The sequence below is a fragment of the Hipposideros armiger genome, unplaced genomic scaffold, assembly GCF_001890085.2.
Source record: "Hipposideros armiger isolate ML-2016 unplaced genomic scaffold, ASM189008v1 scaffold_308, whole genome shotgun sequence".
NCBI lineage: Eukaryota > Metazoa > Chordata > Mammalia > Chiroptera > Hipposideridae > Hipposideros > Hipposideros armiger.
The window spans coordinates 830,276-858,141 of NW_017731658.1; the positions used below are offsets into that span (position 1 = coordinate 830,276).

The following is a 27,866-nucleotide window of genomic DNA, read 5'->3' on the forward strand; positions in this document are numbered from 1 at the left end:
CATAGACTCACTTAAATAAATGAACAAAATCATTTGACAATTAAAATATATCATTTGCATTTGTTTTAGGTATTTTATGAAGAAATAATTATCCTTATATATATATATATATATATATATATATATATATATATATATATATAAAATCAGGATGCTGGACTAGAGGAAGTCTAAAGCTTTGTTGTTTGGTGATAAAATTCTGTGATTCATGGGATATTAAAGAAAAGAAATAACAGAAAGAGTAATCTTTTTTATTTTTTTATTTAGTTATATATTGACATTTGAGAGCTCATTAGTTTATTCAAGTAATTTGATTTTCTCTATACAGTTCCTAGTTGTCAAATATCAGTATCAGAAAAATCCATCACTTTCAGTTCTTATTGACATGTTTCCACGCCAAAGCAGCTTGGAGATTAAGAATCCAATTTATAAGACAAGTCATCTATCATTTAATATATAAAGACAACTTGACTAAGTTTTATAGAAAAAGGAGTATAATAATAACAATGATACCTTCATAATAATTTCTAGAATTCTTAGAGTTATTCATATATTTACTTGCATTATTTTATGGTATATCTATTTGTAGACATTTGTTAAGTTTGATAGTTTCTTTCTTAGTTCAGTATGTAGTTTCCTTAATATTGATCAATTTGGCTTTGAAATAAGTCTATTTTTAATTTAAACATGAATTAAAAGAGGAAGGATAGTCTTTCAACCAATGATACCGAAATAATTCGGTATCCATAGGCAAAAAAAAAAAAAGATGAATGTCAACTTAGACCTCACTCATTATACAAAAATGTATTCAAATGGGTCACAGATATAAATGTAAAGCATAAAACCATAAAATTTAGAAGATAGGACACAATATTCGGTGCTTAGGGCTTGATGAAGAGTTGTTAAACATGATGCCAGAGCACAAACCAAGAAGACAAAATAAATAAATGTGACTTCATTAAAATAAGAAAGTTTTATTCTCTGAAAGAGACCATTAAGAGGATCAAATGACAAGCTACATACTACGAGACTGTATTTGCAAACAACATATATCTGACAAGAGTCATGTCTAGAATGTATAAAGATCTCTGAAAAGTCAGCGTTAAGTGAAACAAACGATCCAATTAGAAAATGGGCACAAGACATGAAGGGACTGTCGCCATAAAGGATACATGGATGACCAATAAACACATGAAGAGATGTTAAATGTCACTCATCTTATGAGAATGCACATTAAGACTGTGATGAGCTATCACTATATACCTTTAGAGCAACAACAACAACAACAACAACAAATTTTTAAAAATTACCAAATGCTGATGAGGATATGGAGAAACTGGACGTCTCAGGTATTACTGATGGGAATGGAAAATTGTACAGCCTTTCTGGGAAATAATTTGACAGTTTCTTAAAACACTAAATATACACTTAATATGTACTTTTATTCCTGGGACTTATCTCAGAGAAATGATAAGTTATATCTGCACAAAACTCTGTATATAACTTTTAGTAGCAGATTTATTTGTAACAGCAAAACAACAACAACAACAACAACAACAACAAAAGAAACAGCAACTAAAATGTCCCTCATTTGATGAATAGTTAAACCATGATTATCCATACCATGGAATACTACTCAGCAATAAAAAAGAATGAATTATTGACACACACAATGACTTGAATGGATCTTGAAGGCTTTATGCTGAGTGAGAAAAACTATTTCAAATGGCCACATACTGTATGACTCCATTTATATAATCTTCTCAAAATGACAAACTTACCATGATGGAAAACAGATTAGTGGTTGCTAAGTGCTAGGGATGCTTGGAGAGAGAGGTATGGGTGTGACTAGGAAGAGAGAGCAAAGGTATGAACTTTGTAGTGATAAAATAGTTGTGTAAGATTTAACCATTGAGGGGAAACTGAGTAAAAGGTACACAGGACATCTCCATAATCTTTACAACTTCCTGAGAATCTATAATTATTTAAAAATTAAAAAAGTTAAAACAAATGAGCTGTCCAACTATCTTAAGTAGACATTATAAAATATAAATTAAACTGTCTTATTAGGAACTGAACAATGTCTTTTTAAAAAAAAATGTCTTTTTTATAACTTTTGAATATTTAAGTGTTTTGCTTAAACATTGATGAATTCATATTTTTATTAACATACATAATCTGTTTAAAATTCACTTACTCAGATTCACAAATTCACCATTTGAAATTCATAACTTCCACTGGTGGTGCATTGTACATACAGTTCTGTGAATTTATGTTTGTGATTTTTGCTCCATAATTGTTTTTTGAGTTGAATGGTAAGCTTTTTTTTTTTTTTAAGGGAAGGGAAGGTTAAAGTAAGAGGGTGTGATTGTTCATGGATTAAAGTTGGAGTCCCCAGTACATGACCTAATGAATAGAGTTCACTATATAGCTGCCAAAATTATCTTACTCTAAACTGCATTAATCGTTTAAATTAAAATTTAATCCAGGTTGATTATTTGCCGATAAATCTATGTGTGGAATATAAACATTTCTAAGTATCCATTTCATTGCATCATTGTACTGGAATACCATTAGAAGAGAAAGATTAAAGATTTAAGATTGTCACAAGTAGGAAAAGTGGAAGGAATTGGGATTATTCAGCAAGGAGCAATTGAAGCTATCAGTAGGTCCAGTAGTTCTTCCTAAGCCTGTCAAGAACTGTCATGCCAAAGACAGAATATATGTGTTCTACGTGACCTTAGTGGAAAGAAAAGGACCAATGGTTAGAAGTTGAAGATTTTTGTGTCAGCATGCCAAACAATAATTATGGTATATGTGTTCTTTTTTGCAATATTAAGGAATTATAGACAGTCCAAAACCAATATGATGATGTGGTCAGAACAGAACCTAAGAAATTGTATACAGCTGTATGTTTTGGTATAACCTTGCCTTATATTTTCCCTCAAAGGAAAAATCAGTCTCCATGCTTAATGAAATAAGATAACAAAACTTGGTACTGGTGACTTATTCAGATGCAAAATAATTCTCATCACTTTCCTACTAACAGAGAATTGCATAAATAGAAAATGATTTTCTTAAGTTTAGTATTATCATGTTTCATGAAAAGTCCTTGGGAGAATCCCATTTGTGTATATACGTGTCTTACACATCTCATTTCAAAATCCTTTGAGATCATAAGCAATTAATTTAATTGCATTTTGTAGTCCAACCCCCCATTTATAAGCTAGAATTCCCCAGGACCCACATGGTCATATTCAAGTGCAGCTTGATGGAAAGACTGATTTATTTTTGTTTTCTTCCTGGATCTGCTTTGAATATTCTTAAAAGAAGGAGAAAATGCTGTGTTTAATATTCATATGGGATTTTCTTTTAAAAGCTGCTTCTCTCAAAAGCCTGTTGTTAAATAGGACTACCTAGAAAGGGGTCAACTTGCAAAATCCTTCCTAAGTACTTGTTTGGTTCTTTTGGGTTGATGGATAAGCTGATAGAATCTAATTTTCAAATGTGTATGTCATTAATAGAGATGTAAGAATCTCACTTTACTTTGTCTTTTTCTTTTCTGTCACATCATAAGGAAAAGCTTTCCTAATGAAGTACCCAATGGTAATAACCCATTATATGCTAGAATCTCTCTTTATATCAGATGACATGCAAATGAACTGTTCTATTTCTGTGAAGATAGAGAGACAAGGAGTGGTCTAGTTAATCATACTTGAGGGCTGCCATCGTTGTCTTCTGGGAAATATTATCATTATTCATTCTTATTTAAGGGTCCTTATCCTGTGCATAAGAAAATCTCCCATTCACTCCATTTGGGTTTGATGTTAATTACAGGGGCATTAATGGAAGCTTTCTCATAAGAAATGAATGTAGGATTAAATCAGGAAAAAAAAAAAAAAGAAAAAGCAGCAACCTTCGGGTGAATCAGGTCATTGTAAGACCGTGTGCATAGAAGCTGGCAGGTTGGAAGAACCTTAGAGATCATCAGTCCCCTTGTTGTTCAGAAGTAGAAACTGAGGCTGTGAGAAGTGAATGGACTTAAAGCCCCCAGCTGATAAGAGGCAGGCTTGAGATGACGAATGAGGAAGCCAGTTTCATCAGACAGCAATGAAGGGAAAGATAATTCTGGGAATTTCTTTTCCCAGAAAGGACCAGTGTCCCTTTTCTACTGTTGAACTGGTTCTGTGATTTTTGAGAAATCTTTTAACCTTTGTGGACCTGTTTTCTTGAATTTAAGGAGGACTAGCTCATTTGTCCTCCAGAAAAGTGGAAATTTAACTGAGTTGAAAGAGAGGGTCAGTGTGAGATTAGTGGGAAGAGTTCATTGGAAAAAAGATAGTCCCACTATATTTACATTTGACTTCCAAAAACTGAAATATTTTTCACTCAAAAATATTTTCACCCAAACTTGGATATCAAGTAAATTAAGCAGCAGCCTGTTTAACTGTCCTTTTCCCCCAGTCTGTGGAAAGACTTTTTTCTTATCCCAGATAATATACATATGTTTTCTTTTTTTAACCATTTCTTTGTGTCAATACTGGTTAACAAGGAATAATTGATAATATTGCTGGTAAAATGACATTTTTTCCTTAATCTTCTATGTCTTTTGAGGAATGTCTATACCATCCCTAGTTACCTTGTCACCATGTAAGTAAGTCATTTTTCTTTTTCAATCAGCCATTCCGATCTAAGGTAAATTTTTTGTTTGCTTGTTTGTTTGTTTCAACTATGTGCCTTCTGGATCAGTATTTCTGGCTTCTTGAAGATTAATGTAAACAAATATGAATTTTAGTATGTAAATTGAATCTTCTTTTGTTTTTCTAAAAAGATGCATGGAGCAAAGAAGCTAATTTTTGACATATTTGACTTACACTTAGTGTGCAAAGTATTTTACTAGGTAAAATGCATGTTGGCTATTTACCCAAATATTTTCACCCGAATTTTATAATTATACATATAAGCAGTCATACAGTAGACCAACATCACATTTCACTTTTCTTTGGACTCATGTATCCAAACTACTATAAAGGCCTTTCAACTGTGTATGTCTTTTTGTTTATTTTGCTTTTCTTTATTTTGTCTTTTATTTTTATACATTTTTCTGGTTATATGTTATATATTCTTATTTTAGAAATATTGAAAACTATAGAAGAGTTTATTGTCACTTCTACCGTGTAGTTTTTAAATGTCAGCACTATCGCTTTAATAATAGTCTGAAATGGATTCAGTTTGTTTACTAGTTCAATAAAATAAAAGATAAAATGTTATACATGTAAATAAATAGCTCTCTAATTTGATCAAATTGGGTAAGTGCTAATGCAGTTTTTTACTTCTTGAGATAATATTTAGAAATCTCATAACAACGGCTTGTAAAATGTACTCAGGAAATAGAAATAACCTAAGTTACAAACATGATTAATAAGTCCTTCCCCCTTCTAACATTGTGGTTTCTTGAAAGTTTTCATATAGTAGTCTTACTGTCAAATACTTTATAACATCTCTGTAAAACGTTACCATCATTAACTTTTCTGTCCCTAAAAAGTTGTCTTTCAGCTTTCTAATTGTAGTGATACCTTTGTGAATAGTAGCCTGTCTTCCACCTTTTTAAACCAACTAACATATACAATAGGCCAAATTTTACATGGTAAAATCCATGTAATTTGTTCATTCATGGACTAACTAGACTTTTATGGACTCTTTAAAAATAACTATCTTTTTTTGTTGTTGTTTTTTAAACAAAAAAAATGTCTATTTTTTACTTAGCGTTTAGAAGTAGTTTTTAATCTTTATCTCTTAAAACTATTTATTTTCAGAAATAGATGTATTTGGGATTAGAAAGCAGGCGTCGACTAGTTTTGTTTTTATGTGAGGTCATTTCTAAGAAAAATCAGTTTATTTCCTCCAAGTAGCTTCCCTTTACCTCTACCAGAGTCCTCAGTCGAGTGACCTCTGGATTGACTGGTGTCTTGAGTGATGTAGTTAATGAGATCTAGCGACATCATGACCCTGACCTCTTCATGGCCCTGGACCCTCTCATTCATCTTCTTAACCCCACAGGCTGAGTCAGCGTGTAGAATCAGGATTAAACAAGTGTGAATGCACAAGTTCAAGAGTTTTCTGTTATGGCTGCCAGTGCACGGCAGTGGCCAAGTCAGACATAGAGAACTTAATCCTGAGGATGCTCTGTATGCACCTCCATGATCCTGCTGGAGAAATCACTACTGTTTGTGGTCAGTGCAGTACATCTAATCTTCTCAGGGTGCTCCATTCTGGACAGTGATGGTGACTGGCCTTATAATCACATAGCTGTTGGCACATTCAATGGAAGGATGGCTGATCTATCACTTACCCAGTGTCACACATTACTAAAGCTTTTATCTCATTAACTATGATTAATGTTTGTATGGAATGAGCTTGTCGCCTAACTGTTCATATTCAGCAATTTTGAATCCCTTAGCTTACTGGAACGCTGAAGGGTATTTCTCTTCTCAAAGGAGAGCTTTATCTTAGGGATTGAGTGGCCTTATTCACAAATCACTATTGCCAAATGGCCTGATAACCCCGTGATGCAGTGTTTCCTTGACTCTTTCCCCGTTATTGGAGTTCAGTGTGTTACCTGTCATTGACCTTGGGATGTCTTTATATAACTGCATTCAAATTAAAACATATGAAGAGACTGGCTTATATAGGAAATAATAGAAGAAATGCAGTAAAATTTTAAGAAAATATTTGTCAATAATTTCTTAGCCTAAAAATTGCTTTCGTAATATGATTTCCACTTAAGTCTGTTTTCTCAAAAGGAGATGGTAAGGGATAGAGATAAAAGATGCAGTTACTTTTCTGCCTATGGCTGTGGTTCTTGCTTTATCTGTTCTACATTTGACAAGTCTTTCCCCTTAGCCCAGGGCAGCATTTGATAAGTTGACCAGTCAGTGATTAAACATATTTATTTAGTTCAATGGGTCAGAGCTATTGCGACAGATAGAAAATTACTGATGGATTATCAGTTTCAGCACCTCTGACATCTGGCCTCAGTGTAGTCCATCATCTGAGGACTCATAACACATTTGCTTGAATAATAACATGCTCAGATACCTGTGTGATCACACAGCTAGATATTGGACATATTTTGTTCAGAATTAATAACACAGAAGTTGCAAAAATTAGGAGTTCCACATACTTGAATACCTAAAGCATCCAATGGTTTACATTGTTTGAAGCTGGGAATGAGAATCGATTTGTACTTTAAATATGTTTCGTTGATTTTCTGGTGTTTTTATAATATCTTTATAACAATCTCATTTTCAAATTGATGAAATAGGTATATGAAAATACTTTGGAAACAATATTACGTGTAAAATGATTACTTGTGTCAAAATGCACTGTTTAAAAAATAATGAATTAAAATAATGGTCTTAAGTGTTTGGTGTACTAAAGTTATGAAATTACCAAAATAAAACCCCAACTCAAATACCAACTATTCTAGTTCTTTTTAATTATAAATAAGATTTCAAATAGGACTTGTAAAAACCTTTCTTCTGTTTATTGTTGCTGTTGCATGGTTCCTTTACCCTAAATGAATTCTAATAATAAAGCTTGGAGCAAATGCATATCTGACATGGAAATGTATTCTTCTCCTGTGTCCATTTGACTAAAATTTATTCTAATACAGTCTTCTTAACATCTCTATTTCAAACGTCTACATAAAGTTTAAGAATAATCTTATGATTAGTTTTCAAACAAATATGATTCAGTTTAGCAGTTTGTTTTAAAGTGTGTTTGTATCTTAAAAATGGCCACACTTGTTGAAAAATTAATAGAACATGACAGATAATAAAGTTTAACTTTTATTTTGGCTTTATTTTCATTTGTAAATATTTCATGTGATTATCCTTATATCTTTATATCCCATGTGCCTAATGGCCTACTTTACAGTGATCCTACATTTAATATTTATGTGTGCTGTCAGAAAAATACTTGTGAAGCCGAAAATGACTCTGTTTCTTCAAAGGGCTCATTTTCGCACATCCTCTTGAATCTCCAAACTGATAAGAACAGAAATGTTATCTTTGTTCATAACAAAGACTAAGCTCATTGATGTTACAGTTTACATTTATTCACTAAATCCACACCAGAGCTATATGACATAAAATTGAAAAGCTGTTTGGAATGTCCAGCTTTTCACATTGTGAGATAACTTAGCAATATTACGGTTTATGATAGGTCATTTTTTTATTGCGAAAGACTTCCTGATTTATGTTAAAATTAAATGAGGTTTCTTCTGTAATTCCGGAGAAACCCTTCAGTGGTTGACTTTACCATTTAATTAACCCACGTCTCCTTAGACACCTCTGAGTTTGCTTGAAAAGTTCTTGGATGAATCCTATAATAGTTTCTGTGTTCTCTCTGAAATCTAAATGTGTGGGTTGGAAAAATTGTCATGCACGTTCAGTTAAGATACAATTTAAAAATGAGGTAGGTCATATTAGGAAATGTGAATTTGATTTGAAGAATTGTTTTGAGCAGTCACAAAGAAGCCATTATAATATTTTCCTTACAGGCCGACCCTTCAAAATATCAGAACATTCCACATCTGCTATTTGCTTTAAGTCTTTAAATAGGATGCCCACCACTTAATGCTTTTTCAGATATATTACGCTGTGTTTTTAAAATTGGGCGTGCTCACTGTGTGTTCCATATTTTATTAACAGTTAAATGCCTAAGTTTGCCTTTCCCTATTATTGTACACCACTTCTCTCCAAAACAACAATACATTTTTTCAGTTGTAATTTCTGGCATGCGAGCTGTATATAAGTTGCCAGGAGCCACTCAATAGATAATTCCATATAAAACAAGCAAACAACAATGGAAAAATGATACACGTTATTTTGGAGTAAAGATCATTTGGAACAGTCTATTACCTAAAACTCTTGTGACTATTGAAATAAGTCTATTTAGATGAAAGTATTTATTAATATGTGTTGTGTGTCAAAGTTTCTTTGGGTAAAGGAGCACTTGTATATTAGCTTGCCAGGTGCTTTCATCTGTTACCTCACAGTGAGAATGAGGAATTAAGCCAAGGAATGCATGTGAAAGTGCCTTATAAACCATAAAGAGCTCTTATAATGGGAAGTATGTTATTTTAATGTGTGCGTTTGTTGGAACAGAGATAGTAAGGGAGAGAATACACAGCGATCCATTCTTAGATGTTTCTGTGCCAACAGACTAAGACATATGGTTTTACAGAATTCATATTGACATGTACTGATTTTTCATGCAAGGACATTAACATTGGCCACTTTCATGTACTAAAATGTAATAATGCAAAACGACGCTCGGAAGCACAGTTTTAATAATGCTGCCTTCTACATCGCCCTTGTAAGCATTTGGATCAGTTATTTGGAATGACTTTTATCCTGGACTGTTTTTGTTTTTTTCCCCCATAAATTCTTTTAGAATAATGATATTTTTCACTTCTTTATACACACATTTTATATTATTGGATTAGTACACTGCATCATTAACAAGCTTGTCTTCTGCATTTATTTACTTAATTTAATGATTTGTGTTAAAATATAGCTAACATACAATATTATATTAGTTTCAGATTTATGTCACAGTTATTCAACAATACCCACTTGGCACTATACATAGCTATTACCATATTATTGATTATATTCCCTATGCTACAGAAGTGATCACCATGATAAGTCAGCAACCATCTGACACCGTACCATATTATCACAATATTATTGACTGTATTCCCTATGCTGTATATTTACATCTCCAAGACTTATTTGTTTTATACATGGAGATTTAAAACTCTTATTCTTCTTTATCTTTTTCCCCTTTTTAAAATTTTTCAATTAGAGTTGACATTCAATATTATTTTATATTAGTTTCAGGTGTACAGCATAGTGGTTAGACACTTTTATAATTTATGAAGTAATCCCCCTGACTAGTCTAGTACACCTGACACTACACATAGTAATTACCATATTATTGATTATATTCTCTACACTTTACACCCTCATGACTATTTTGTAACTACCAATTTGTACTTCTTAATCCCTTGACCTTTTTCACCCTGTCCCCAATGCCCCTCCTGTCTATCACCCCAATAGATCTAGTACCCATCTGACACCATACGTTGTTATTGCAATGTTGTTATTGACTAAATTCCTTATGCTATCATCCCCAAGACTGCTGTGTAACAACCAGTTTGCACTTCTTAATCCATTCCCCTTTTTCACCCTCCTCCCATCGGGCAACCATCAAAATGTTCTTTGTATCTATAAGTTTGTTTCTGTTTCATTTGCTTATTTTGTTCTTTAGAATCCACTTATAAATGAAATCATATGACATTTGTCTTTCACTGTTTGACTTACTACACTCAACACAGTACCCTCAGGTCCGTTCATGTTGTCACAGATGGCAAGATTTCATTATTTTTTATGCCTGAGTAATATTTTATTGTATATATGTACCACCTCTTCTTGATCCATTCATTCATTCAGGGACACCCAGATATTCTACATATCTTGGCTATAGTAAATAATACTCTGATGAACATATGGATGAGCATGTCCCACTAAAGTAGCATGTTGGGTTTCTTCAGATAAATACCCAGAAGTGGGATTATTGGATCTTTCTTTGTTTCTTGTTATAGTTTTTTTTTTTGTGTGTGTGTGTGGGTTTTTTTTGCCTTTTAATTGTGTTTATTATTCAAAAATGCTTCATTTTTTTATTTAGCTTTCTGACTCTGTACTTGTGCCTTCAACACTTTCACAATGATTTTCTGCTCCTCGATAAGGAAAGCACGCTTGATCCTGTCACAGACACATTTAGCACACATGGCTCCACCATAGGCCCTGCTGACATGTTTTTTCATTTTTGACAACCTCATTAGACCTTTAGGTCTCAAAGCACAAACTCCACAGAGTCAGCCTGGGCACACGTCACATGCAGACTTTGATGCTTTTCCAACCTTCTTAGTAAAAGGTAAACAATTGTATTACCAGGGGTTCGGAACAGCCTAGTTTTGTTAGAAGCTGTATTGTAGGAGAGCCTCCTATGGTATGTCAAATGCTGGACCATTCTAAATGCCTGTATACACCGTCCCCCTATAGTTTTTGTTTTAAAGTCTATTTTGTCTGGTATAAACACTGCTACCCCAGGTTTTGCTTGTTTATTTGTTTCCATTTTCATGAAATATCTTTTTCCATCCCTTTATTTTTAGTCTGTGTGTGCCTTTTGATCTTCAGTGAGTCTCTTAGGCACCATATGTTAGGGTCTTGTTTACTTACTCATCAGCCCCCCTATCTTTTGATTGGAACATTTAATCCATTTTTATTGAAAGTAATTGTTGATAGATATGTAGTTATTGCCATTTTATTATTCATATTTTTTATTTTATCTATTTATTTTTCATCTTAAAGAAGTCCTCTAAGATTCCTTGTAATACAAGTTTGGTGGTGATGAATTCCTTTAACTTTTTCTTGTCTGGGAAACTCTTTATCTGTCCTTCAATTCTAAATGATAGCTTTGCTGGGTAGAGTAATCTTTGTTGTAGGTGTAGGTCCTTGCTTTTCATCACTTGGAACATTTCCTGCCAAACCCTTCTGGCCTGCAATGTTTCTTTTGAGAAATCAGCTGGTAGTTTTATGGGAGCTCCCTTGTAGGTAACTAACTGGTTTTCTCTTGCTGTTTTTAAGATTCTCTCATTGTCTTTAACTTTTTGCATTTTAACTATGATGCATCTTGATGAGGGCCTCTTTGGTTTCATCGTGTTTGGAACTCTTTGTGCTTCTTGGGCTTGTATATCTATTTCCTTTGCCAGGTTATGGATGTTCTTAGTTAATATTTCTTCAAATAGGTTTTCCATTCCTTGCTCTCTCTCTTCCCCTTCAGGTACCCCTATGATGCAAATGTTGGTATGCTTGATGTTGTCCCTGAAGCTCCTTAAACTCTCTTCATTTTTTGAATATTTTTTTTCTCTTTGCTGTTCTGAATGGGTGTTTACTGCTACCTTCTTTTAAATTGCTGATTCGCTCCTCTGCTTCATCTAATCTACTGATGAGTCCCAGTAATGTGTTCTTCATTTCTGTTATTGTCGTCTTTATTTCTGACTAGTTCTTTTTTATGCTTTCTATCCCTATTTTTATGTCTCCTATATCTTTGTTGAAGTTCTCCCTGAGATCTTTGAGCATCCTTATAACCAGTGTTTGGAACTCTGCACCTGGTAGATTACTTGTCTCCACTTTGTTTAGTAATTTTTCTGGAGTTTTGTTCTTGTCTTTTATTTGGGACATGTTTCTTTGTCTTCCCATTTTGTCTGCCTCCCTGTTTGTTCTATGCATTAGATAAACTGCTATGTCTTCTGGTTTTAGTAGAGTGACCTTATGTAGTAGGTGTACTGTTGGGCTCAGTGGCAAAGTCTTCCTGGTCACCTGTGCTGTGCACTCCAGGTGTGTCCCTTGTGTGGGTTATGTGTGACCTCCTCTTGTAGTTGAGCCTTGGTTGCTCTTTGCACATCAATGGAAGGACTGACCCTGAGGCTCATTGGTTGTGAGGACTAGCTGTGACTACAGTGGAGGAGTTGTAGTGCAGGGGCTGACCCTACAGAGCAGGATCTGCCTCAGCAAGGCTCTGGTGCTGCCTGATCCGTTCCTTGGGTGTGTCATCCTGGGAGGCAGCTGGGTGAGGCTCCATCTCATTTCAAAGCTGGCCACTTGGTGTGCCAGCCCCAGGGACACCTGGGAGGGAACCCGTTGCAGGTCAAGTTCAGCCACAGCCCATGCCCCACCCGGGGTTGCCCAGCAGGATCACAAAGTAATCAGCAGGTGGCTGCCACCTATGCTGTGCTTAGAGGTGAATTGAGGCCAACCTGTGAACCAAGGCCAGCTATTGCTAATGCCAGGCTTTGGGCTGCTCAACCAGAGGTACAGGACACACTCAAGCCAGATGATGTGTGTCTGGGTTTTTCAAACCTTTGAGAGACCCTAGGAAATTCTGCAGCGTAAGCCAAAGCAGGCAGTTTGTATGAAAAAGCCACTGGAAGCGGCTTAGATGTGTCTGAAAGTTGGATGGGGCAGGGTCTCGAATCACCAGGGACTTGGGAACGAATGGTGTCAGCCAGCTTCATGGAGACTCAGATATGGTGGCCACCTATGTCTGCAAGCTGAGAAGGACAGGGATCAACACAGAAACAATGGCCTCCACAAACCTCTCTATTCAGGAAAAAGCCCCTCTCCATTCAGAAAAAAGCCGCTCTCCAGCCCCTGTCTCGAAGCCAGACACTCAGTTCCCCACCATATGTTCCTGCCACCTCTTCAGCTACTGTCCTAGTGCTGGAGCTCAAAGCCAGTGATTCCATTGGTGAGTAAGTCCGCTTGCAGTCTGAGGAGTTCCTGGGAGTGCAGCCGCCCTCTGTCTCACTCAGTCACAATCTCCCCTGGGTTTCACAACCAGAAGTTATGGGAACTTCTATTTTTGGCACTGGAACCCTGGCCTGGGGAGGGGTTGGTACGCTTCCCTCCTCCTAGGGACCTCTGCACCCTAGCTATCCTCCCCAATTTTAATGGCCACATGCAGGAAAGGGACCAACTCATTCCGTGCCTCTGCCCCTCCTACCTGTCTCAAGGTGGTTTCTTCTGCATGTCCTTAGTTGCAGGGCTTCGCTTTTGCAAGATTCCAGGTGATTCTCAATGATGCTTGTTTGTAGTTTTGTTGTAGTTTTGATGTGGTCATGAGGGAAGGTCAGCACAGTGTTTACCTACTCTGCCATCTTGACCAGAACACTCCTTGTTTTCTGCATTCAAATTCTATTTTTAAGAACAATTATGCTAACAAGTGGATGAGAGAATGATTATTTGAACTTGTAGCATGCATTGGCATTTATTCCAAAGGGTTCAGCATATACATTTCTTATAAAAATATGCAAGGAACTTTGGGAAGATATGGAAAACTCAGTGATGTTATACAGTGATTTAATAACTTTACTTCCATGACCTAAAATAATGTAGACACTGGGGGAATTTGGGAAATTTTAGATCTTCTGAAATGTATGCTGGAGGGATTCAAATTAAATCACATTATACCCCTGATCTAGATTAATGCATACTATAATTAACTCTCAAAAACCAGATGATATATTAATACTGATAGTTGAAAGCTGATAGTAAAATTTTAAATGTGGAGTATTTACATAAAGTATGGAAGAGAAGTTTGCCTTTTGCTATGAATTTAAAATAAGCATGGTATAATTATGATTTCTAGCCATTACAAAGACAGGATTCAATGGCATAGATGGAATCACAGTGACAGCAAATGGCTTTAAAAAAAAACCAACTTTGCTAGCTGGGTATATTGCCCTCCTCTGCATTCAGAATGTTATACATCTCAGCTAAGTCTGAATACAGATTAAAAAAAAAATACCTAAGGAAAAACAATTGAGTAATTTTCATACAGAGTTGAACAGGCAGTTGAAAACATGGAGATCAATTGAAACTATAGCCAGCATTGTTTGGCACATTCCTTATGCTTAGACACCCCAAAGAATTCTTATGAATCAGTGTTTGGGCAAATTAGTAGGGGAAACATTACAGATGTTTCATATTATCATGCTAACATGAGTATATGTTCAGGTTTTGTTACTGTTTTTGAATTATGCCCCAAATTTTTGATATTCTTTCCACACAATAATTTGACTAATATCAATTTCACTCTTTAGCCATATATGCATAAGTCATTCATTGGTTGAAATGGAATGAGAAATGAGATGTTCTGGTGTATTTTCCAGTTAACTCTTTTTCTTTTGTTTGTTTTGTTTAAGCCATGATGTTCTGTTGGAAATTATTTTTATTTCATTTTATTAGTTTCAGGTGTACAAAGCAATGTAATAGTTAGACATTTACACCGCTCACAAAGTGGTAACCCCCTCAATCTGCTACCCCTCTGATATTGTATATAGCTGTTACAATGCCATTGACTATATTCCCTATGCTGTACTCCACATTCCATTATATATATATATATATATATATACATATATATATATATATATGTATATAGGATTATAGTTGACATCCAATATTATTCAACTTCAGCTAGGTATACTATTTATCAGTCAGGCATCTACACAGTCTATGAAGTGATCCCCTGATAAATGCAGCATCCATCTGGCACCCTACATAATCTTTACAACATTATTGATTATATTCCCCATACTGTATTTCATATCCCCGTGACTATATTGTGACTGCTAATTTGCACTTCCTAATCCCTTCACCTTCTCCCTCCATCCCTCCCATCTAGCAACCATCATTTTTCCCCCTATATCTATGAGTCTATTTGCTTTGTTCACTCATTTATTCAGTTCTTTAGATTCCACATATAAGTGAGATCATATGGTATTTGTCTTATATTTCATATTCTGTATTTTTTGGAATTTCTTGAGTAGTTAACTTCTTCTTGGGGTAATAATTGTAAGCTTAAGTCCTCCTTATATTATAACATCTTGAATATACTATGGTATTCCACAGTGAAAAATTCAGCCTTTGCTTGACATAAGTTGAACACTAATTACATTCTGGAAATGTTTCATACATCCTTTCATCTTTAAGTCATTGATTTTTGATTTATTATTTTCTTCTCTATATAAGAAAATTAAATGGCAGGTTGGACATAAACCCTGCTCAAAGCCATGTATCTAGTTAGAGGGGAGTTTTGAATTCCTATGTGTCTGTTCAATGATCTGTAGTTTTTTTTCCCCCCTTAAAACAATATCTAGAGTATTTGACTAGGAATAATTCTTAGGGTTGATCTCTTTGTGAGTATGAGATAAAACAAGCAATTCTGATTTTGTGAGTTTAGGATCTCGGTTCATTGAGGTATAGCTCTTTCGGTGTAAATGAAATAGATAACCATTGATGACGCTGCAGTGCGTGTGTGTGTTCATGTGTGTTTGTTTATATATGGGAGGACAAAGCAAATGGCATTCAATTGTAATCTGCTCCCAGCTGTACAAATGTGGACTATTTGCTTGCAGTCACAAACATAGGCACTTTTTGTTTGTTTTAAAATTTCAGACTAGTACCTCTTGCCACATAAGGCTGCAGATGTAAATTTGATGGTTATCCATACAGATGTGTAAATGAGTAAGCATTGCCTAGGCAAAGAGTTGAGGTTATTATTCAGTCTCACTGTCCCTTTTGTAATAAAATAGCAACATGTAAATTCTTCATTAGCTTTTGTAGTCAAAGAATATGTAGAAATCCATAAAGTTAGTTAATTTAAACTCAGATTATTGCTACAGCAGTACTAAACTTGGAATGAACACTCAAAAGGCTGACGTCCAGTCAAATATCTTTTTTAAAGTGATGACAACATACAAAATAGACCTATGATGCCTCAGTCAGAGCTTCCTTCTCAGATCTATTCCACATGTGCTGTTGTGGTAATATTGCCAGCAGTGAAGTATTAAAACAGTTTTGTCTTATGTTCTTTCATTCTGACAGGCCACTGACATAATGTTGACAAGCCATGTCTGATAGATTCAAAATTAAAAGTGAACACCCTGCCTTTTTCGCCTAGCTCATGCCTACTGGCCTTTGAGCCAATGTGCTATTTCACTGCTTCCAACATACAATCTTCCCTAGTAAGTCTGGGAACCGCTTGTGAAGTTCTTTTCTCGGGCCGTAAAGGATGGTTAGATCAAAACCATATTACTTTGTTATTACAGCAGTAGAACTGAGAGGAATCAGCAGTAATAACAAAGGCTAGTTTGGGGTCTGAACTCTGAAAAGCTCTTTGCTGATAAAGATATAAGCCCTGCATATACAATTTAATACTTTCACAATTTAATAAAGTTAACCAGCTAATATCCATAAACATATGTGGAGTAAAGGTATTTAGAAAAATAAAGGTAGACATTTAACATACTCTGTGAATTTATTCTTACTTCTACACTATATTGTCTAATTCCACCAAAGAGGATGATAAAAATGCGTGGAACCAAGACTCTATCTCCCAAGCAGGTTTTGTCTGCTGCCGCTTTTCCACTGAATCAAAAGCTTTGCTTCTCTGGCTGTATAATTCAAGATGATTTATTAGATTATTGCTTTTACAAAAACATGTGAAAAGAATTTAGAGAATTTGGACAATATTTGAGGTTGATCATTAGAAAAACTTGCAAGTGTTTTGTTTGTTTGTTTATTGAATGAATGAATTACTAGAATTGCTTAATTGTGCATTAAGGTGTTGTCATTGCGTTTTGACTGTTTATATACTAATTGGAAGAATTAGGCACATATGAAATGGTTGACAATTCTAAACAGTTAAACAGTAGACAAGATAGAAAGCTTTAATACATATATAAATACGTGTGTGTGTGTGTGTGTGTGTGTGTGTGTGTGTGTATTTTTAAGAAAATACTTAATTGAGGGCCGACTGAGTGGAGCAATGGTTAAGAGCTGGCTTCGGAGGCCAGAGGGCCCAGGTTCGGATCCCAAATATGAGGGCCAGTGATACTGTCCTCTACAGATAAGATGCTGAACAACAGCCCAATCTGGAGTTGGGCTGCCCTGAGCCACCAGCGACATCGTAGGCTGCAGCCCCTGCTGCAGTGGGTTGCCATGGGCTACCGTGTGTAGCCTGCAGCCCGCATGAGCGGCCAGCAGCCGCTGTGAGCGGCCGTCCAGAAGCTGGCGACTGATCTGCCTCGCCCGGGAAGAGCACAATGATGGTGCCTACTTGGGCCAGTGACGCAACGTCCTCCACAAGTAAACTGAAAAACAAAAGGACAGCAACTTGTCTGTTCTCCTTCTCCCAATTCCCCAGTGCTGTTCCCATCCCCAATTCCCCAATAAAACTCTTCAAAAAAAATAATAACTTAATTGAAACAAAACCTTATTGGAAAACTCAGTGTCTAGAATCCAAGTCAGATAAAAGCAGAGGTTGTTTATTCCCTCCTTTCTTGAATCCCCAGAGTTCAAATGGTTAAAAACATTTTCATACTAGGGAGGCCTGAGCTAAATGTGAACTATGGGCTTGAAAAGTTGAAGCCTTCCTTGTTGGAGAGATGTTTTCTTAACTCAACAAAACTTAAAATATTGAAGAAAGGCAAATGGGGCCTATCAGAAGGGAAGAACATTGTGAAGGCAGAAACTTGGAGACAGGACTAACAGTGGTTTTTGAAGGGCGATAAGCAGACCAGCCCTGCAGAAGTGGGGTTTATAATATTGATTTATGAGAGCCGAGATCAGGTGCAGCCAAGTTAACAGAAACCACAAATGCCAGGCAGAGGGTTTTGCTGTATCCAGGAGGCAATGTGAATATGTTTAGGAACCTCTGAAAATGGACAGGACACAATGGAATCACTGTTCTATGATGTAACGGAGTTGCAGGAGTGGATTATTGTGCAAAATAAACTCTAAATAGAAGAAACTGGAGGTGGTTGCTAGCTTCTTGTGTTCACTTTTGGTGAAAGGAATACTGACTTTGGGAATAGAGGTGCAGTTACCTTTCTTTTTGTGCCATATTTAGTCATAAAATAAGTGTGCACCCAGCTTACATCACTTCCAATTAAAAGCAGCAAATTGAGTATCCATTGTAACTGTTTACAGCTGCCCTTTACAACTTAACCTTTTCTGTTTCCCTCCCTTTCTTCACCTTTTCTCCTTATTTTCCTTTATTTGCCCTTTCTCCCTCTCTTTTCTTCCTTTTTCCCTTTCTTTCATCTTTCGTTATCTCTTTCTGCCATACAGGATATCAGCCTTTTAATTATTGCAAATATTAAACTTATATAATAAGATTACACCCTTATGATACAGGAATAATTAACTGGGGAGAATCCAGACACTTTTTGAATATTTAGTTTAAATAAGGACAGGTTTCTGCTTTTGCTCATTTTCCAGGTAGTGGTTAGATACAACCTTTATTTGTTAGGAAACCTGGAAGTATATTAACATTGAGGCCAGATATCCACGCTTAGTGGGAAAACCATATTAACTATAACAGCTGTGGTCTGTCTGCACAATGTCACAATCATGACCACATGCATTTTTCTGGATTTCTGTCTTTCAGAGTGCTTTAGGTAGATCCAGGTGATTATGTTGAAGGAATAGATGTGCCTTTGAAGTATAAATTATTACAAATTTCAACCTGCACTTGGGTGGTATGTTTGTGTTGGTTTCACTAATTACTTTGAATTTCATTCAGATGTGGTGCTATTGTTTTAATAGGTTAATAATAATTCTGCTGAATTGGGGCTCTCGGTCTCTGTCACTTGTTTTACTGATAGACATTCACTACTGTTCTCTAATTAACAAAGAAAAGATTGACAAGTGAAAGAACACAGATACCATTCAAGTTGCAGTTGGGTGACTATGTCATTATGCTTGATCAAATGTGTTATATGAATAAATCTAAACTTTTCATTTCAAGGAAATATGAAAAAAAATGGTTTGGATATAGAAAAAGTTTCCTTCATCATAACTGTAATCTTTTTCTGAATAAAGTATATCCCATTTATTTAGTGTATAATACTTTTTATGAAGTTTTCCTGATGTGTGAATTGCTTAACAGCTAAGATTTTACAGCTTGCAACCATTAGGAATTTGACATCATAGAATGAAATCTATAGAATTGTCATAAAAATTTACTTACATTTAGTTCATTTTGATCTGAAGTACTGCTAGTTGTTTGGCTTTTATAATTAAAGGAAAACATGCCAGCAAAGACGATAGGCTACATATTCAAAGCAGGTTATTATTTTTTATTTAGGTCCCAGTGATAGCACACATTTGACCCTAAATGACAAAGTAAATGAAAGCCCTTTTTCAAAGTAATACAATCGGTTCAAAAAATATTGTGCTAATAAAGTTACACATTCTAATTGAAAGATTGATGGCAATCCATTTAGTTGTTACTAGGTTATTTGTGACAGACAGATGCAGAGTAACCTCATTATAGTCAGAATTGTGATGACTTGTAGCTGAAGAGAGGAATAAAGCTTCAAACCATTGTCACAGTCCATTTCCAAAATGTATTCAGAAGATGATTTAAAAGAAAATATACGGCCATTAAATATGTTTGAATTGGTTACCTTGCAGTGTTATTATAGAAGCAATGAAGTAATCATCTGTTTGATCTGTAATTGGCCTACTTAAAATTCACAAATCAGATTTACAGATTCCAATTTATGTAAGAGAAATGCAGTAGCAAACACTGGATTAAAAACATTATCCCTTGTGGTTTGGTATTTCCCGTTCATAGTTTTAGTTGTTTTCTTCTAGATCATTAAGTCTATATCAGTTTGTTTTAGACATTTCTGTCCACAATCACCAGTTAGTGATAAATTATTCAGCACTTTTCATTCGTATGTTCTCTAGTAGTTTAATGTCAGGCTTTCAACGCAAGTGCTCAAGGGGATTCTGTCAACGTTTTCAAGTTATATGATTGAGAAAAAGATGAAATATGGATGCACAGTCATTTTTTTTTTCCTTGTGTAAGATGTTGAAATCTTTGTGGACTATGTTTCCTGTGTATTTGATTTGGAAATTTACTTTTCTTAATTAATAATATGCAGAAATTTTAACCTAAAGTAAGCCCTGCCTCCCCCACAGTCTTCCTACCATAATATCTGCAAGCATCTCTAGAATTTCTTGCGTTAGAAGGTCCTCATAGACCTCCTCTTTGTTTCAAGTACAATAATCTAGTACTACGTCTTACGCATAAAACCCATTTCATTTCATCACTTGTCATTTCTGGTACAATCTCGAATGCACAGTTGTCCTTGTTTCTCTTATATCTCAGTGTCTGCACTTTCTCTTATTCTTCAGCATCCTGGACATTTTCTTGTGCTCTTTACAATCACTGCCATGTCTTTCATTACAACTTATCCTTCATCATGAATTCTAAAATTCTGTTATATTGACAGAGATACTCTTTACAAGAAGACTATTACAAGCTTGATTTAAGGTTGGCCCTAAGTTTTTGAAAAACTGCATTTAGGAAAAGAAGATTTTCATTGAGTGGGTAAGTCAATTAAATATCTATTAGATATGTCTTATCTGCTAATAAATTTAATATGGAATTGTTTCTAAAATAATGCCTCAACAAAAAGTTGACATTTTATCTGTCTTAAGAAATGAATTAAAAGGAAGTTTAGGATGGTGCTCCTTCTTAAATTGTGTCATCAGTTAAGACTAAGGTTTTAACTTGTCGAAGCAAGTGAATTAAATATATATATATTATATAATATATATATATATATATATATATATTCATAGATATGTTTGACTAAATATATATGACTATATATGTATGACTATTTATATATGATCATGAGTTTCTAGCCAGCAGAACACCATTCAGTTGAGGTTGTGTAGTTAGGTGAGAGGCTAAGGTGATGTGGGAACAGAGGTCCTTTCTTTCCATCCTCGTTATAGATCACTCACCATAGATTACCTATTAGTTCTGAGGCCAATGATTTAACTTCTGAGTCTTAGATTTTTTCACGTATTACTCTGAGGCCAATGATTTAACTTCTGAGTCTTAGATTTTTTTCACGTATTAATTTGGATGATGATTCTAACTTTATAAGTTTGCTACGATACTTGTACCACTAATGGTATAGTTATACAAAATTGATTCATTTATGAGTTGTAAAATCAGAAATGTTTCAGAAATTATATGTGCTTTTCGTTCATTTAAGCAAACAATTATAGAACGCCTAACGTGTTAAGGATGTCAGTGCCAGAAAAATGTTTTGGCCTCGTGGAGCTCCTAGTCTCAGTGTTTACATGCTCAGTACAAAAAGTTGAAAAATATATGAATGTAAAACTACAAAAATAAAATTTCCCAGAAGTTCACTATTCATGGTCTGTGGATGACTGTACTTTTTGCATATTTGTATTTGCACATGTGCTTTGCATTTTTCCATATTACCATTGCAGCCTGTGTCTTCTTGCTCATTTGTATCTCATAAATATTTTCTCATCATATTCTCTTCACCATGTTGTTTAATGGTGCCCATTTCATTCCATTTTGCATGGTAACTTTCTTATTCTTTATCTCTGTATATTTAAGTTATTTCTAATTTTTCAGGATTGTATATGAATAGATGAGCTATAAAGAACATGCTATAATAAGTCTATTGACTATTCCCTATGCTGTACTCCACATCCTGTGACTATCTATCTATCTATCTATCTATCTATCTATCTATCTGGCCAAAAAATGTGCATACATTTTAAGAAAGGAAAACTGGATTAAAACTACGCTGATGGTAACCACTTTGAGTACCTCTTGTAACTGCAGAAGTCAAAAGTGATTTGTATTCGTCTTTTGTTATTGGTATATGTTGAGTGTTACAATTTTAATACAGTTTTCCCTTTCTTAAAATGTGTATTTGGCACCCTCTGTATATGCATATATTTAATTATAGTTGACATTCCATATTACTCAGCTTCAGCTTCAGGTTACAGTGCAGTGGTCAGGCATCTACACCGTCCATGAATGAGTCTCCCAAATAAGACATGTGCCCATCTGACCCCCTGCAAAATCTTTACAATATTATTGATTATGTTCCCCAAACTGTATTTTGTATCCCCATGGCTATATTGTGGTTACTAATTTGTACTTCCTAATCCCTTTACCTTCTCCCCCATCCCTACACCCCTGCCATCTACAATATCAGAGGGGTTATAGATTGGGAGGAGGGGGGTTATCACTTTGTGAGTGGTGTAACTATTATGTTGTGTTGTACACCTGAAACTAATAAAAAAAGAGAGAAGAATAGAAAAATGAACATGCTATGATAAAAAAAAAACTTGTGCATTTCCTTGCTTATTTCCATCAAATAAATTTAATACTTGTAGAATTCTGAGTTGAGTGTAGACATTTTTAAGAGTTTTGTAAGTTCTTCATAAAGCTATTTCAATTTAAACTCCCACCAGTAATGTCTGGGGGTTCAGGTCTCTCATAACCTTCCTTTAGGACATTTTCCTTTGCCAACGTGAGAGATGAAATTGTTATCTCATAATAATTTTACATTTTATTTCTAGTGAGGTTAAAGCTTTTGTTATGTGAGCATTGGCTTTTTTTTTCCTCCTCCTTTAGTGAATTGCCTATTCATATTCATGTTGTTTAACTGTTTTTCCTATGGGAATGCTCTTTTTTATTGATATTTGAGATCTTGTCATATATGAAGTACATCATCCACTTTTCATGTCCCTGTGTGTGTATTCATAAAGCATTTCCATTCTTATATAGAAAAACTTACCAAGTGACCTTCATGATTTCGTGGTGATTTCTTCAAAATTGATACATTTATGACTTCTCACTATCATTAACTAACATTGCTTATAGGTAAACTTCTTATGTTAACCAGTTATAGAAGTAGACTTTTTTTTTCTTATTAGAGTACCAGAGTTTGTCATTGGTTTCCCTTTTAGTATATATTATTGGAGAAGTTTTAGACACTGCTACCAAAAGAAAAAATGACTTTAAAGGGACTGAGATATACAGATTCAGTGATTCTTTACATGGGTGACATTTCCACCTTTCCAATTCTACGGGCTTGGTTGAATGCTAGACCACGTCTTTGGATGAAAAATACACTTACGCCCCTCCTCAAGCCCCTCATACACACACCTTTCCTCCTGTGATAGGCTGGAGGTATCTGGATTTTCTTTCTTAATTTTTATATTTTACAGCAGGTGGTCAAAAGGCTAAATATAGACAAGCTCTGTTAGCCCTCACAGGGTTTTGCTATTGTTGTGTTATAATTGTATTTACGCTTTTAGATGAGTGTTCTTCTGTTCAGATCTCCATATTATCTACCAGATTTATCCACACCTTGGATGCTTTACTCATATAGATTACTTTGCTGGAGACAGTTGGCATGTAAGTTTAAGACAACTGCATTAGTGGTTAAAGACGGCTAACAACAACAACAAAAAAAGGCAATGGCCAAGAGATTTAAAGTCTGGTGATTTAGGAACTATTAAAACTGTCATAACATAAGGGGAGATATATAGTTCAGAATCCATAAATGTGATAACTAATTTGTTGATAAGCTCTCAGTTCAATGAGGATAGGACTATATATATATTTACAATTTGTTTATCTTTGACATGTATCGAAGTCCCCAGAACAATTATAGATGCTCAATAAAATTTGTTGAATTAATATACATTAGTTCCCACACTCTTTATTATAATTTATCTGTGAGACTCCGGAATTTAGGAAAAATTCATTAGTTTCCTAAGTTCCTATAAGTTTCGACCATTTAGTAAAGGAAGTATTAAATTAATTGGAAAATGATTACTACCACCTTCTGGTAAAGTATTTGTTAATATAGTTTTGTATGTGTCTGTGTTTTTTAAAAGAAAAATATTCTAAAACCTGGTAATTAAAGATAGAGAAGACACATTATTAAATTATTAGATGAATCCCTATGAAATCAGTCATTTAAAATGGATTATTTGAATCCATATTTTCCTTTTTCCTAGGACCTCATATATTTCTATGTCTCATTTATAAAACTATGAGAATAAAAGTAAGTATATTTTAATGTTTACTACAAAATCCATATGATTTATTACAGGGTTGTGATTTTTATCCAATGTCCTGGTATTGAATGATAGTGTTTAATAATACTGTAATACTGTATGTCAGAAGATTTATTGTAGTTTTAATTTCTCTGCGCCAGGAGACAGAATACTTGAATGTGTTTCGTGATTATTGACTGATAAGCAATAAAATGATCCTGCATAGAACTCAGTGGGAAATATTTCTGCAACTCCCTCTGATTAATATGGTCTTATTTTGGTGTAATATGTCAGTTTTATCAGATTCAGATTTATCATCTAGCTAGCTATAGTAGTTTCAGCTCTTGGGCTATTTTCCTTAAGCTATCATCATATTCCCAATTAAATTCACATATATTTCAGGGAAAGTTCTTATCAAAGAGTCAGTCTTGATTACTGCTTGGGGAGCCAAAACTACCTTTATAAACATTTGATAAAATAAATGAGCCATGAATCTGAATTTTTAAAATTTTAATTTTTCTTAGTGGGTAAATTGAAGTTTCCTTCCAGTCACTAAATCTCTTGATCACTGATTTTAAATACAACAGCTTTGTTCTCTAGAGTTTGACAATGTCTCCAGTAATTGGAAATGCTGGAAAAATGAGGACTACTAACAGAAATGAAAATTCTAAAGAGAGAAAATAATTCATGTAAACCATGTTAGATATGTTTATAGTATAGTTGTGTTTAACTCAGCAACAACCTTTTGAACAGTTTCTATATTTTAGGCTGTTGTTCTAGGTTGCAGGGTTACAAAAATGAACGTGTGCTAAAGGAGAGATGAATGGATAGGAGATGCTTATTAATCCTTTCTAGAACACGACATGAAATAACCAAGAATGGAAGCATATAAGTAACTTCTTACTTTCTTTAATCTTGCAATATACCTCTGAACTTATTTAGTTATATGGTAAAATGCATAATTGGGACATTGCGTGGCAATTATGGTTTATTTGTACAATTTCAAATTTTTCTGGGTCATTGAGACAAAAAAGCCATTTAAATGAGAGTTAAAAGGTCAAAGATTATGGAATAAAAGTTTTCCATTTTGTGTCAGGTAATGTTTTGAGGCGATAGTGATGAGGACACTGGAGGGAATTTAGTGTACATGTATGATTCTCTAGGTGATAAAAGATTATGGAGCCCAGAATGTCCTATTTCTCAGAATTCCATCATTCATTTGTTAAGATCATTGCACTGACAAAGAAATTTCAATCATAGGGTAGTTAGATAGCAACCATCTATTAAGAACTTTGAAACCATCATAATAAATCTTGGCATATATATAATATCAAATACTTGGAATCTAATATGTATAAAACACAAAGGTATGGTTAGTAAAGAAATCGTGTACATCTAATGGACTGTGTGTTTTGTAAAAATCAAAGAAAAAGCAGTTTAGTACTCTGCTCAACCAAAAAACGTTCTGTCTTGGGATTTCTTTCCTTTTTATGCTTGCTCCTAACAAAATTTTACCCAATAATTTTACTGGGTGTTTTAAAATACTATTACTAAGAAAAAAATGTACATATTTGGTTATATATATGGACAATTTCTAAAATAGAACTACTCACAAATGATGATAATTTTTACTAATCAGTCATTTTTGGCTGTTATACATGTTAAAGGAGACATCTCAATAGTTCCTTTTTAAAAAAAAATTTGTGCCAAGGGAAATAAACCTGATGGTGCTCATATGTTTATAAAATTCCACTTAAAGCTGTTCAGAAAACCAGAAGTGAAAACAACTGAAATTTATTCAATTTTCTTTCCCAAAAGTTGCATCAGAGACACAGAAAGGTGAGGGACAGTAGTTCTTGTAAGAAAATACTTCAAAGTTATTTCCACAGTATCTTCACTTTCTGTCCATGATTTGTGACCTCTTTAAAACCTGGTGAGTTAAAAGAAAGGAAAAAAGCAAAAAAAGCACACATTTAACTTTTTATCTTTTTACTACTGATTTTGGTCAAAGCATTCTTTAAAGATGAAAAACATGCATGTGACTTTTAACCCACGGATCTATTCCTCTCAGACAGCATAACAAGGTGCCTTGCTCTCCAGGTGTCTGAGACTGTGCTATGGAAATCAGGAAGCAGAAACTGAAGGACCAAGGTTAACTTATGCTGGGGTTCTCTCGGGAAGATTCTTGTGCTGGCTCCGTCATATGCTGTATCTACGCCCTTTCAATTATAAACCAACAGCTCTACAGTGAGGATGTTGTGAATATTCACATCTCTACTTGTCAACACTTCTGAAACCTTCTCAGCACCCTATTTTTCAGTCTCTTCTCGATCATAGCATGACCTGCTCACTAAGGCTTTCATAAGATCATAATTTAATAACCAACTCCGAGGCAGAAGACAAAGGAAAAGATCGTGTAGGAGGCCACTGCTAATTTCCCTCCCAACATAATCAAATCAGTACAGCTATCCAGCTAGGACTCATAACCCTTAATAAGTCACTCTACTTGATTAAGAGAAATTGATTTTCCTCTACAGTGGATCATAGTGATTATGATAAATATGGTATCTGCCGTTTGCTGTGCTCCCCCCTTGGCTGCCAATGTCGATTTGTTTGCAGGGCGGCAGGTAAACGAGCTAGCGGATGACGCTGTGTCATTAACTGCAGTTGGTAGCAGCGCTTTGACAGCTGTGGAATTGAGTGGCTCCGTAGATCAGCTTCAAAGTCAGTCGTAGGAGTCTTGCGCGACAATCACACGCTCCTGACAACACTGCCGGCAACCTTCAACGTACAAAACTCCTGGGTCATGAGTTTTAATTGGCAAAACGGGAACAAAACCAACTTGGTGGGAATAATGGAGCTTAAGCTCTAGATTTACAATGTGAAAAGTTATGTGGGAGCCAGACAGCAGCATGGTACTTTTCCAAGGTTCCAACTGGATCCTCAGGTTATTTGAGGTCTGCTGTGGGTGTATCTTAGTTATGTGTCTGCAATCAAATCTAGATTTCAAGATAAAGCAGTGTCTTAAAATAATAACGTTGGTGGCAGAAACCCTTCTACCCTTTCATGGTACTCAGAGGAATAATCTTGAAGCAACTGGTCGTGTTTTGGATGAGTTTTTATCTCTTTATTTCGTGTGATAATTCTTGATGGTTCATTTTAACATCAGTGGGAAAAAAAGGAAAGGAAAATGTTCTGTCAGACATCATAATTGCTGGGAGTTTTCAATCTAAACTTTCTATGGTCTATGGCATATCGAATGTTTCTAAAGTTAAACATCCATCAGTGTCTTAACTTGGTGTCTGAAAG

General features: G+C 34.9%; 1 protein-coding gene and 1 pseudogene across 15 annotated transcripts in view; one reads left to right on the forward strand and one right to left on the reverse strand.

Moving 5' to 3' along the window:
- Positions 1–27,866, forward strand: part of ROBO2 (roundabout guidance receptor 2) — a 1,367,338-nt gene that overhangs the window by 811,051 nt on the left and 528,421 nt on the right. The window lies entirely within an intron of this gene.
- Positions 10,748–11,100, reverse strand: LOC109391951 (60S ribosomal protein L34 pseudogene; annotated as a pseudogene).